At 37.5% G+C, this 12,201-nt stretch overlaps 1 protein-coding gene across 2 annotated transcripts in view; it reads right to left on the bottom strand.

Moving 5' to 3' along the window:
- LOC311253891 (uncharacterized protein) overlaps positions 1–8,537 on the bottom strand; it is a 49,997-nt gene extending 41,460 nt beyond the window's left edge. For both annotated transcript variants that reach the window (XR_014622016.1, XM_084384358.1), the window contains exons 1-3: positions 8,449–8,537; positions 6,858–6,966; positions 4,804–4,966 (exon numbers count right to left, since the gene is read on the bottom strand). The gene's annotated coding sequence lies outside the window, so the exon portion shown is untranslated. The remainder of the gene's footprint in view (positions 1–4,803; positions 4,967–6,857; positions 6,967–8,448) is intronic.
- Between the last annotated feature and the right edge of the window lie 3,664 nt (positions 8,538–12,201).

Genomic DNA, 12,201 nt, shown 5'->3' with positions numbered 1-12,201 from the left:
AAACCAACATCCGATATGCACATTAATCAAGTATCACTCATCATGGAACCGACTTCAGAGGTCTGTAGCCTGGATATTGAAGGTGAAAAAACTACTTAAATTGCTAAGTCAGCTAAGAAGGAGTCAGACACACTGCCTGGTGAGTCAGCTATCCACCTGGAGATGGCAAACTTCCTAACCACAGACTCATGCATAAATGCTATACGCAGATTCATCTGCAGGAGAGGAGCAGTTATAAGTATCAGGACGGACTGTGGGACAAACTTTGTCGGGGCCCAAAGGGAACTACAAGAAGCTTTGAAAGAGCTGAATCATCAGAAGATTCAAAACACCCTTTTAACAGAGGGAGTAAAATGGACTTAACCCTCCTTTGTGAGCCCACCACGGCGGAGTCTGGGAAAGACTGATCAGACTAGTCAAAAAGATCCTCACATCTGTTCTAAAACAACAAACGCTGGACGATGAAACTCTATCAACAGCACTGTGTGAGGTAGAAGCCATCCTGAATGACCGACCGATAACTACAGTGTCAAGTGAACCCAATGATTTGGAACCACCAACCCCAAACCATTTGCTCCAACTGAAAGCGAAACAACTATGCCACCAGGAGATCATTATTCAAGGAAGAGGTGGAGACAAGCACAGTACCTTACAGATCTCTTCTGGAGATGGTGGACAAAAGAGTATCTTCCTCTCATGCAAGAAAGAAGTAAGTGGAAGAGCATAAAAAGGAACTTGAGTCCTGGAGATCTGGTCATCATTGTTGATAACACAGCACCAAGGAACTCATGGATTATGGGCCGTGTTGTAAAGACATTTCCAGATGCCAAGGGCTGTGTGAGAAGTGTTTTGGTTAAAACCAAAAGCAGTGCGATTCAACGACCAATAGATAAGCTCTGTCTTCTAATGGAGGCAGCAGGATAAATGGAGAGAGGCCGTGATTTTCCAGCCTTCACTATGGACCGTTTCAGATATTCTGACACGATTATGAACTTTGAGAAGACAGATAGTCATCATCAAGTAACTGAATGGACTTTGAATTTAAAGAGCATAATTAATTTCCCTTGTGTAATTGTTCTATTTTGGCTCCTTTTGAATCTTATTTATGTAATTGTTTTGCTAAAGCCAACAATTAGGGGCCGGGATGTTGGAGCCTATTGATTCTTTGTATTAATTATTTGGAAAATGGTATATGGTAATGGTATAAAATAATGCTAATGATAAGGATGACTATTCAGGATATATATTGTACATGAACTATTATTTATGATCGTTTTGCTGCTCAGGTCCCTCCTCCTAGTCAGGCCATCCTCCTCCTGTGATTAGGGAGAGAGGACAGCTGGTTTGTGCTTTTGTCTGTTTTTTGTGTTGAAGGAGTGAGGAGTGAAACAGTTTATCAACCACTAAATTACGTTTTTTATTTGCTCATTGTCTGAAGTCAACCCGGAGAATATTTCTGTTTATGTAAATAAATTCAAAACTTTTTGTTGAAACTGGAAACATCTCCGCGAGTGCTTATTATTTAGTGAGTCGTGGACCTCCTCCTCAGAAACTACTCTGACCTTTTTTGAATGCAAGAGTAGCCATAACAGCATATACAAAAGGAGTGGCTTCTGATTCTTTTTCCTGTGCAAGTATGGATCAAAGAGCAGCAGGCAAAGTTGGTAGAGAGAGAAGAGCAGCCAGGAGAGGAAGGAGTTTAGTTTTATCTCTTACTGTAATTTGTATTCTACCCCTGGAATTCTGAGATTCTGCATTATTCTGTTTACGTAATCTTTATTTTTTGTATGGTCCTGAAGTACTTATGCAAAAGCACAAATGTTCTTGAATAAATCTCTGCATTCCTGATTCAGTGTTGTTGCAATATATTACAGCATATACTATAATTTAGAACCATTAAAGTGCAAAAGATCCTATATAAAATACTGATTTACCTGACAAAAATCATTCAAACTTGAAATATAAGATGTATTTGATGTAATGTTCTTTGTTGTTAGTATTTTGCCGTTCCGTTTGTTAAGAGTGATTGTGTGTGTTGTGAGACACACTTTTGGGCATGAGATTAACTGTTGAGCTGAGCTGCAAGATGGAAATGCAGACTGTGTTAAGAGTTTTGAACATGTCGCTTCAGTTTCGACCAATGCTCCTTAGCAATCGAAAAAAAATTGTAATGGCTTTTTATTTTAGCCTTTATTGTTACGTGTTGTTGTATACATTATATTGTTGGTTGGTGTTCTGTGTCGGCTTTTTACGACCTGATCACATATCCTCGCGTCTAAAGAGGAGGAAAAAAACATCCCCCCCCCCCCCCCCGACAGTTTTAGTGAATAATTGTGAGATTCCCCCTCTACTTTTTTAGCTTTGTGGATATAAAGGTGAAGTTTTTTCCTCTCACTTCAGCATACTTTGGCTTCTTTTTTAGTTTCTTTCTATCGCCAATTCCAGATTACTTTTACTATGAGACGTATTAAAATTCAGAGGCAGCTTCCGTTGCGAGAGAGGGATGCAGTTTGAACTATAAGTTTAAAAACAAATTGTACAACTGTGAGAAATAGTTAAAACAATGATTAAAGAAGAAGGTTAAACCTTTTTCAGCTTTCACTCACGTTTTCTTTTCTGTCAAAATGATAGATTTTATTTTCAACTCATTTTACTTTCTGTCATAAGTAGGCCTAAGCCTTAAAATGTTAAATGAAGCTCTGTGATTTATCTGTTATGTTGGCTTTAATTTAGTACCTATTTGAAATAGGTCTACAAGAATCAAATCAAATCAAATTTTATTTGTATAGGCCAAATTCACAAATCACAGTTTGCCTCAGAGGGCTTTACAATCTGTACAGAGACGACACCCTCTGTCCTTCGACCCTCGATTCGAGTGAGGAAAAAGCTCTTTTAACAGGGTTAAGAATAACAGAATAACGTTGAATAAACGTTTTTGTCTGATAACTACTGGAATGGCTTTGATTTAATGGGATTAGGAGGCGGTTGAATGGAGGCAACTGCGATAGAAAGAGATCATAAATCTCAGACGTGTAACCGGGTACACGTCGGTTAGAAGCCCCGCGCATATTTAGAGCATGATTCAATGAGAGAGTGGCGGGGGAAGGTGACAGTCTCAATGTTGCAAACTAGGGTATCAGTCTGGTACTCTGCACTACAATACCATGTTAACTAGACTCCACACCAGCATTGACTGTATCGCTAGCAGGCTCTCTAGTCACCTGTGACCTGCCAAATGCTACATCCCTGATGTCAAACCTGCATCAAACACCTGTCTATATTGCTAGACAAAGCAGCAGCGCCGACTCCAGTAGGATGAAGGCCATCTGCTCTCAGACCACACAACCAGTGGCTTGCTCCCGCGCCTTCCACGCCGCGACCGAGCAGGGACAAATTCCACAGCAGCTGCCGACGAGACTAAGCTAGTGCTAAGGCTAGCAGGCCTGCTATCAGGCCTGGGGCTAACACTATCTGCAGTGCCCGTGTTTCTAACTGAGAGAAGCTGTTCTAGCTCACGGACACGTCTCTCTAATAGAGACACCCTATCTGCAACTGCAGAACAGTCAGCACAAGCCATCGTAACACTTGTTTGTCGAGGCTGTGTCGACTGCGGTGAAAGGCAAAAAGCAGTGAGCTAGGCTAAGCCTAGGAAGCTAACCGGGCAGTAACAGACTACCCAGTAACAGAAAAGCGGTTCGACAAAGTACGTACAAGTTATAAAGTCTAACGTTAGCTGCAGTACAAAACCAGTTTGACTATGAAATACTCAGAAATCGAAGAAAAACAGCCAAGATGGATAGAGAAAGAGAGAGACACAGTAAACAACAGCTTTCGATCTCACAGAAGTCCCGGTATGCGTCACAGGCAGCGTAAATATACTACTCTTACTCAGGAATTTCTCAGATTAGAGGTTGGGAAGAGCTAAGAGTGAAATGTAAACAGGAAGAAGACCTGGAGTGTAATTTTGAAGAAGGGGATCATTGTGTACTAGTAGTCAGTGTTTTTCTTTTAACTCTAGACATAAAATTACACAATACAATCTTATTCATAGAACATACTATACCCCTGACAGACTACATAAAATGTCTATAGTCAAAGTGCTTAATGATATTACAGGACTAACCATCCCCGCAGAGCTAAGAGTAATTCTCCTGGGTGACACATCTATGTTGAAAGTCAATAAAAACCAACTCAAATTTATTAGAATTGCCCTTATTACAGCCAACAAATGTATAGCTATGCATTGGAAAGATGTATTAGCATCATGCATACCAGGTGAAAAGACTATGTATAATTTGAAGGGTAAACCTGGAGAGTTCCAAAAGATCTGGGGTGGTTTTCTACCATATGTGGACACGGAGTCCACAATACAGTAATCCTCTTATATTTAAACAATGTCATGTGATTGTTAAACATGCTTATTCATCATTTGGTGCTGTTTCTAGCTTTATTTTTATTTGTCTTAATTTTTTTTTCTACCTCTCCCTGCCATTTAATCCCTCTCTGCAACAGTTGTGTTTTAGGCTATATATGTTTGTTTCTTTCTTTCTTTCTTTCTTTCTTTCTTTTATGATATACTGAAGGCTTGTATTTATTCTTACTAATCTGACTTGGTACACACTCTGTAGGAATGTATGGTCGGACCTGTGGGGATGGGCTGATCTGGTACCTATTTGTCATATTGTTGTACATTGCCCTTTCATTCAGCTCTAGGGTTGTTAAAAAATCTAATAAAGATATTGTTGAAGAAAAAATTTAACAATGTATATAACTATAAAGCAGTATAGTAACTGAAACTCTTACCACCATGTTTTCCCTCTCCACTTGAATGCAAACAAAAATGTAGAGCATGAGGGGTGGTAAGAGCTTCTTCCCCTCTGGGCTTCGTCATCATCAATCAAATCTCCACTGCATTCAACTACAAAGTATCCTTTGCAGAATGAAACTCGGGTGAATAAACCACGTCCTGTAAGAAAAAAATTAAGGACAAAAAAAACAAATTATGTCCACTACAATTGTTTTTTGATCTGTAGCTAAATGTATAAAAACACACACTGTAGATAAAGAACGAGAATTTATGAAAAAGTGGTAGTGGTGTGCTCATGCCCTGTCTTTATACTGTCAAACTAAATAAAATGCTGGAGCTCTTAAAGAATAGGGTCAACATGAGAAAAAAAAGCAATGGAGCAGGACAAAAATACTTGAGTTGGATTTAAATGCCTCTGTTCAAAACATGGCTACTTATGGAACGATAAAACACTGCCCTGTTTCAACCTAAAAGGCATTCATCAGGGTACAAAATGGTGAACAGAGGGCAAAAATGTTTATAACCTTGGTAAGGGGGGCCACCTAATCCTGACTGAGTGAGAATTGTGGAGTCATCACATCATCTCCATGCCCTGTATTTGTTCTTTTCATGCACTAAACCAGCTGAGTCCAATCAGCACAGCTCTTCAGCCAGGAAGGTGAGCTAATTAGTGAATGCACCTGGTTCAGTGACTGAGCAGAACAAATACATGGCATGGAGATGACTTGATGACTCCACAATTCCCACCTCTGGTGAATACAGGAGGCTGACATCAGGACATCCCAATACAAGTCACGTTTAAGACGACACGCCTCCCCCACATGTTCTTCCTGTACAGTACATCCTACACTTATAAGAAATACCCAAACATTAAATTGCATCCATTATTATATCCATCACAAGAACACATTCCTGTACCTTGCCATGTTTTGAATAAAGGATTTTAAATCCATTTTTATCATTTTTATCTTCCACTTCCTGCTTTTTCCCTTTTCAACATTTAAGTTCACTTCATGGCTGCATGATTGAGATGTGCTGCCAACTGCCAGCTATTAAGGTGACCCTGCTGGTATACGGTTCAGCCACGCAGCTGCTGCTGAGGTGATACATGCAGGCAGTGCATCACCTCAGCAGAGGGAGGACGACAGGATGAATGGCTGTTACTGTATGACGTCTGTATTCTGTATCCTTTCTAAACTTTACTCAATATTACGATTTCAAGAATATGTATTTATTTTACCGACATTTTGACTAATTTCTAGTGATATATTAGTTTATATAGTGGTTTTTCCTGCTGTTAGCTTTACTGTTGCTGCTCTAGAAACAACATAATGTAACATAAAAATTAATAAAAAATTATCATCATCTGTTTCTGAATCTATTCTTGGAAAAAGAAAATAGTAAGCAAAAGAACTGATAAGGAGTATATGTACTGATAAGAAATGTATCACCACTTGTCCATCTATACATCTAGATAGACAGCCAGATAAACAATAACACATTTAACACTAACAACAATAACATTTATTCTCAGCAACAGGCTGCTCCTCCCTAAGTGCAAAACAAACAGACTCAAAGACTCCTTTGTCCCACGAGCCATCAAACTCTATAACTCTGCACTTGGTGGGAGGGGGAGGAGTAGCAGGAGAGTGGGGAAGGTGCATTCAACATGACCTGAACACCTAGATCTGTAGTGCTGTAAATGTGCAGTAACTACAATAACTGTACAATATCTCTGTGCAATAACAACAATAACTGTGCAATATCTACTGTGCAATGTACCATTTTTCTTATATTATTATATTTATTATATTTTTGTATTTATATATTTATACTTGCACTGTACCTGTCCTACACACAACTGTGCTCTTTTTGTGCTTTTACTTCTACTTTTTGTCTATTTGAACTCTGTGTGCTTGTCTTTTCTTTTTACTTTTTTACTGTACTGTCGGTCTTTGTGATGCTGCTGGAACCTCAATTTCCCTGAGGGAACCTTCCCAAGGGATAAATAAAGTACAATCTAATCTAATCTAATCTAACACCATCTTACCTTTCACTGCATTGATGTACTTCACCTCCAATCTCCATGTTTTGTCAGTCTTTAAAACAACATGGTGACAGGCATCTTTAAGAAGACTGATCCTTGGTGGCATTTCAAACTGCAAAGAAATTAATAAAAAATGAGATAGCTTAGGCATCACTTCTAGTTAAATTAGATTACAGGGTTTTAAACAATATGTTACCTGAGTAACATATGGACTCTTCCCCTTAGCAAACTGAGAAACAGGAAGTGCAAACATTCAATTTTTACCATCTCTCTCCACCTGCCACTTTTGAAGCATTTAAACTGATGACGAGACTCAAACAACAGAGTACTTGGTCTTCTGTTCTTTTTATTGTGCTATGCCAACTCAATTTCTGTTAAATCCAACCTAAACTTAGTTGTGAAATATTGAGTTTATTGTGTAATGAAATCAATCAGTACAGTCGAGTCTAGATCAGGGTAAACCTTTTCAGACGCACCTTCCAACAATCGCCCAGTAGTCTATCTTAATTAATCCAAAGCAATTTATTGCGATCCCAAACGAACTCCATAAATCAGGATGCACAATTCCAAACGATCAACCAATGGATAATCAACAAATGAAACGAAACTGATAGTAAACTGATGGTATTCGGTGGTTAAAAAACTGTACGATCACCCCGTCCATGTCCAAGGGAAATCACTTCCTGCTTTCCCGTTTAAACACACCTGACAATTCATCATCAAGCCACAGATGATACCATAAGCAAACCATAGGGGGAACAATCATTTCAACTAACCAAGGCATAACACTGTTTCATGAAAATATGTAGCCTACAATAATATAATAATTCTAAACATAAAAATAAAACGCATAAATACCAGTATTCAAACAGAAACATTTCATATATGAGCAATATGGCTCCAACAGTAGGTTCCCTAAATCCTTCATTTAACATATTGCTCGTTTATTATTTTCTTCTATGATATAAAGATATATATTCTCTGAATTTGATTTCCACTGGCATGATTTAGGTTACACGTCCACTACGTTTTTAAGTAATATTCCAAGCAAAACCTGGCTTGCTACACTGCTTAATAACTATAACCAACCAACATTAAAATCGTTCGAAATTAACTGCGCCTTGTCTGAAAAGCATGGCTCTAAAAACTTTGCCTGCTTCAACATGGTTGGATTATCGTCGCCCACATAAGCATGACTTCAGGTTAAATTTGGATCGAGTCAAGTGCATTGTGCTGCGAAACCAATCACCCATCCCCCCACACCAGGTGTGATGGACTCGATGAATGTGGCCGCTATACTCCTACCCTGGCACAGATAAAAAAGAAAAATAAATAAGATAACTGACACCCGAACATGCAAATGACCTTAATTTTAACGAGTCAGTCCACCATGGTACCCGAAAACTCTGATAACTGTCTTAATTAGCTGACTGTTAACTCTAGCAAGTGCTAATTAGTGATACACCTGTGTTCGGCTAGCGACCCTTAAACAAGAAAGCCGACAGTTTTAGTAAATAAATAAATGACTACACAACGCATCAAACTGTCATGGCATTACGCTACTGTATATCTCAAGAAAATACTGAATACTTACTGAACACGCCGCTTGTTTACCCTGTTTCATCGACTTCAGCGGTGGCACGGAGCTGTTGCTGTGGCTCGGAGTTGTTACGCTGGCGGTTGTATGACAGCCAACTTCCGGTCAGATTTCACATTAAAAGCATACCGGCGGAAGTCACAATGTAATGGCGATTTAACGAAGGAAAGGTAACGTGCTACTTAGCAAATTAAATGAATAATATTTTTTTATTCAAAGAAACTTCTTCCAGTTGACCCGCATGCCTTTGGGTGAACACTAGTTGAGATTTAATGAGCTTTCTTCAACAGTGGTTTTCTCTTTGCCACTCTACAATAAAGCTTTGACTGATGAAGAACCCAGGCAACAGTTGTTGTATACCGAATTTTCAGCTTTCCCCCATTTCTGAAAATGTTTCTTTTTTTGTATATTTTTTTATATATAAGAGGAAAACATCCAAAGGGGTGAATAATACAAATCCATATACAGTATATATACATATTTATGTGCATAAGCGTGAGTTGAAACAAACAAAAGATCAAAAAACAAAATATAAAGGATTCATTTTACCACATTCACAAAGTACATGCAAGGTACATACAGTATTACCTGATCCTTGATACTATCAATTAACAAGTATACATTAGGACAGACCTGGAATGTTAATGCTCAAGGAGAATTATAGTTGAATCTTAGCTTTATCATCTGTCTTTCTTATTAATTAACCTGATCAGGGCACAAGATGAAGAGTAACAATCCACAAAATTAAGCGTGTTTGGTGACTGAACTGTATCTTGTATTTATCCACTGTACAATAACACAATGCCATATACAGTCCTCTATATTTATTTTCATTTTCTTCTTATCTCTACTTTCTATTTTTAACCAAGAATTTATTGTTTATTTTTAGCTAAGAGTTTATTGTTCATTTTTTTTCTTATTTTTATATGTATATATATATTTATAAACCCGTTTGCGAGTAGTTGTTGTTGTTGTTTGCAAACTGCCTTGTGTGCTGCTTCCTTACTTTGTAAGCAGCTGGAAATTCAATTTTCCTGAGGGAGTCATCTCAAAGGGATCAATAAAGTCAAGTCTTTTTTCATCTATATCCTTAATATTTCCTATATATCATTATCATGATCATGACATCTTTTGACTTCCAGGGGAGCTATTTTGCCCTCAATACTGTCTTGAAGGACAGCAAAGCCCTCCTCACTCATGGTGCTGTAAGTTCCTTCAGTTACTGTAGACTTTTATCCAATCACACCTCACCTCACATCAGTGAGGTACATTTTCTGTGTTTTCGGTTTGAATCCACGCCCTTTGAGTTCAGCCACAAACCTTGGTGAACATTTTTTTCAAGTTCATGTCTTTTATTTTAATTACACATCAATTCCAAGAGATAAATCTTTAAAAAATGTGTAGTCTTACTCTCGAACTCTTCCATAATTCTTCAGAAAGAGTAAATCCACATTTGGGATTTTTGAGTTGGCCATGAACCGCAAAAACTGAATGATGTGCATTGAACACTGTTTAGCGTTCTCCAGCATTTTCTTTGTGGGGTTGGCACCCGCAACGTGGCCTTGATAATCTCTGACCAATTTTTCTGAAGAGAAAGAATCCAGAAGCAAAATAATATCAGATAGTAGTTAACATCTAACGCTGACATCTACACCACTGACTGTGCAATGGAAATATATTGAAATATGGTATATTTACCATAAGCAGGGGTTCGTTATGGCGAATATGTCTTTAGGCGTTTGTCCTTAACAGCCTGGAATAAAATAAAAGGAAAGAGGCATCCAAACTAGCGTCACAGCAAAAAGCCATTTATAATTTAGCAGTAAAATCAGACAAATACATAGTCAGCTATATTCCTGACGACCCCCCTACAACTCTTCACATCTGCTAAAATAAAAAGGTCAAAAAAGTTCCTATAGGTTTGTTATTTTTGTCAACACCATCATTTTCTCTGTCTGACAGTGGTGAAAGAAAGTAAAATTTACATGATAAGTTATTTGTTGTACCAAATTGTTTAATTAAGTGGATGAGCAAAGTTAAATGTATTTGAGTGGAGAAAATCTTTAGTATTTTGTATGTATTTTTGAATACTTTCAAACTGTTTCTCTAAAACAGCCAAATTATTAATGTAGTTGTTTCTTTAAATGAAATAATGTGTTCTTTTATGTCCAGAACTTTTATTCTTTGTATTAAATGCAAATGATAAGACTTTTGTGACGTAAGAGTTTTCAAAGAGCACATGTGACACAGCATAAAAATTTAATAAAAAGGAATATTCAACATTTAACATGTGTGTAGTCAAGGTGAAGACACAAGGGTTAAATCTATAGCAGACCAAACAAATAGGAATGATTAATTTTCTATCGTGTCTAACGGTGTTGACAAAAACTAAGTTATGACAGGAAAAACACATATTTTATGAACAAATGACATAAAACTTTACTTACATTACTGTACTTAATTGTTGAGAAATTGTTCTATAAACATGAGTATAGATTTCTTCTTGGGTTTTTTTTCAAAGTTTAAACCAGTTTTGTCCAAATTCTCAAGAATTTAATTCAAAAAGTGACAAAATAACAGAACACTAATGTCATCATTACTGTATTGGAGGAAAGGTCAACCGTGAAGTTGACATTGTGTTGTCTTGATACAGATCTAAGTACAAATATTTACCTGGGCCCATATTCCTAAAGATTCTGAGAATCCTCTCAGAGAGCTCCTAACTTAACCTAAAAATTCCTAGCAAGGAGTCTTAGCTTAGGAGTGATTCCAGATTATTCTCAGACAATGCTGAGCAAGGAATGGACAGAAACTCCTATCTTAGTGAGGAGGTGTGGTTGACCCCGTTGCTAGGTATGAGTCATCATTACAAAAGCTGTGATTGGTTGATCCTAAAAGCTAGATAAAAAATATACTTTTGGTGATAATGGGCAAAGGATGGACCCTCAAATCGATAAACTTAATCATAGAATCTAATCTTTTGAAGACTGTGTAATTGTAAATATTATTTCACATAAAAGAAAATATCTGTTAAATGAATAGTAAGCTATACTTTAAAATTATCCTACAAAATGTGTGAAAACTTAGGCCCACTTGCACAGTATTCTTATATTTATTTGCTTCTATTAATTGCCATGCTGGTAATTTTTGCACTTTCAACATTTTAACTCAATTTGGTATTAACGAGGGTAATGTCTGCGATTGCTGACTGGCCTATAAGAAGCAGCGTTGGTTGGCTTTCATTTTGGGTGGTATTGCATTGTGGCGTTGGGTTGGAGATGTAAGTGCAATCACAAACATGATTCCGGCACCATCCAATCTGTAGCGTTTCATTAAAATTAAAATTAAAATTAAAATTAAAATTAAATTGTCCATCACACCCTCACAGATGAAAGTCTTGAAAATGTGAGAGTTGAACTTTTGAATGATGTCAGACAAAGAAACAGTGAGGTGGTGAAGCAAAACCCAGCAGCCAGAGAGTTTAAAGCCAGATGGTCTGCATTCTTTCATACTGATGAGGTAAATACATGCTTGCCTTTTCCTCTCTTCTTATTGTGCAATTTCAGTGTGCACCTGTTAAAATTTAAAGTCTGATACGGTAAAACAACCAACATTTGGAGAGAGAAAAATCTCCTGTAGAGGAAGCAGTTCTTTATTTTGGCCACTTGGGGGCAGAAGAACTCTATGGCAAGCTACTCTTCTAACTTCTAACAGATAAATGCCTAATTCCAGCAGATTACAACACTTCCA

This window comes from Pagrus pagrus (assembly GCF_965226575.1).
Source record: "Pagrus pagrus genome assembly, contig: HAP1_SCAFFOLD_62, whole genome shotgun sequence".
In the NCBI taxonomy this organism is placed as follows: domain Eukaryota; kingdom Metazoa; phylum Chordata; class Actinopteri; order Spariformes; family Sparidae; genus Pagrus; species Pagrus pagrus.
Note: the sequence above shows the minus strand (reverse complement) of the source record. Positions and strands in the feature narration are given on the sequence as shown.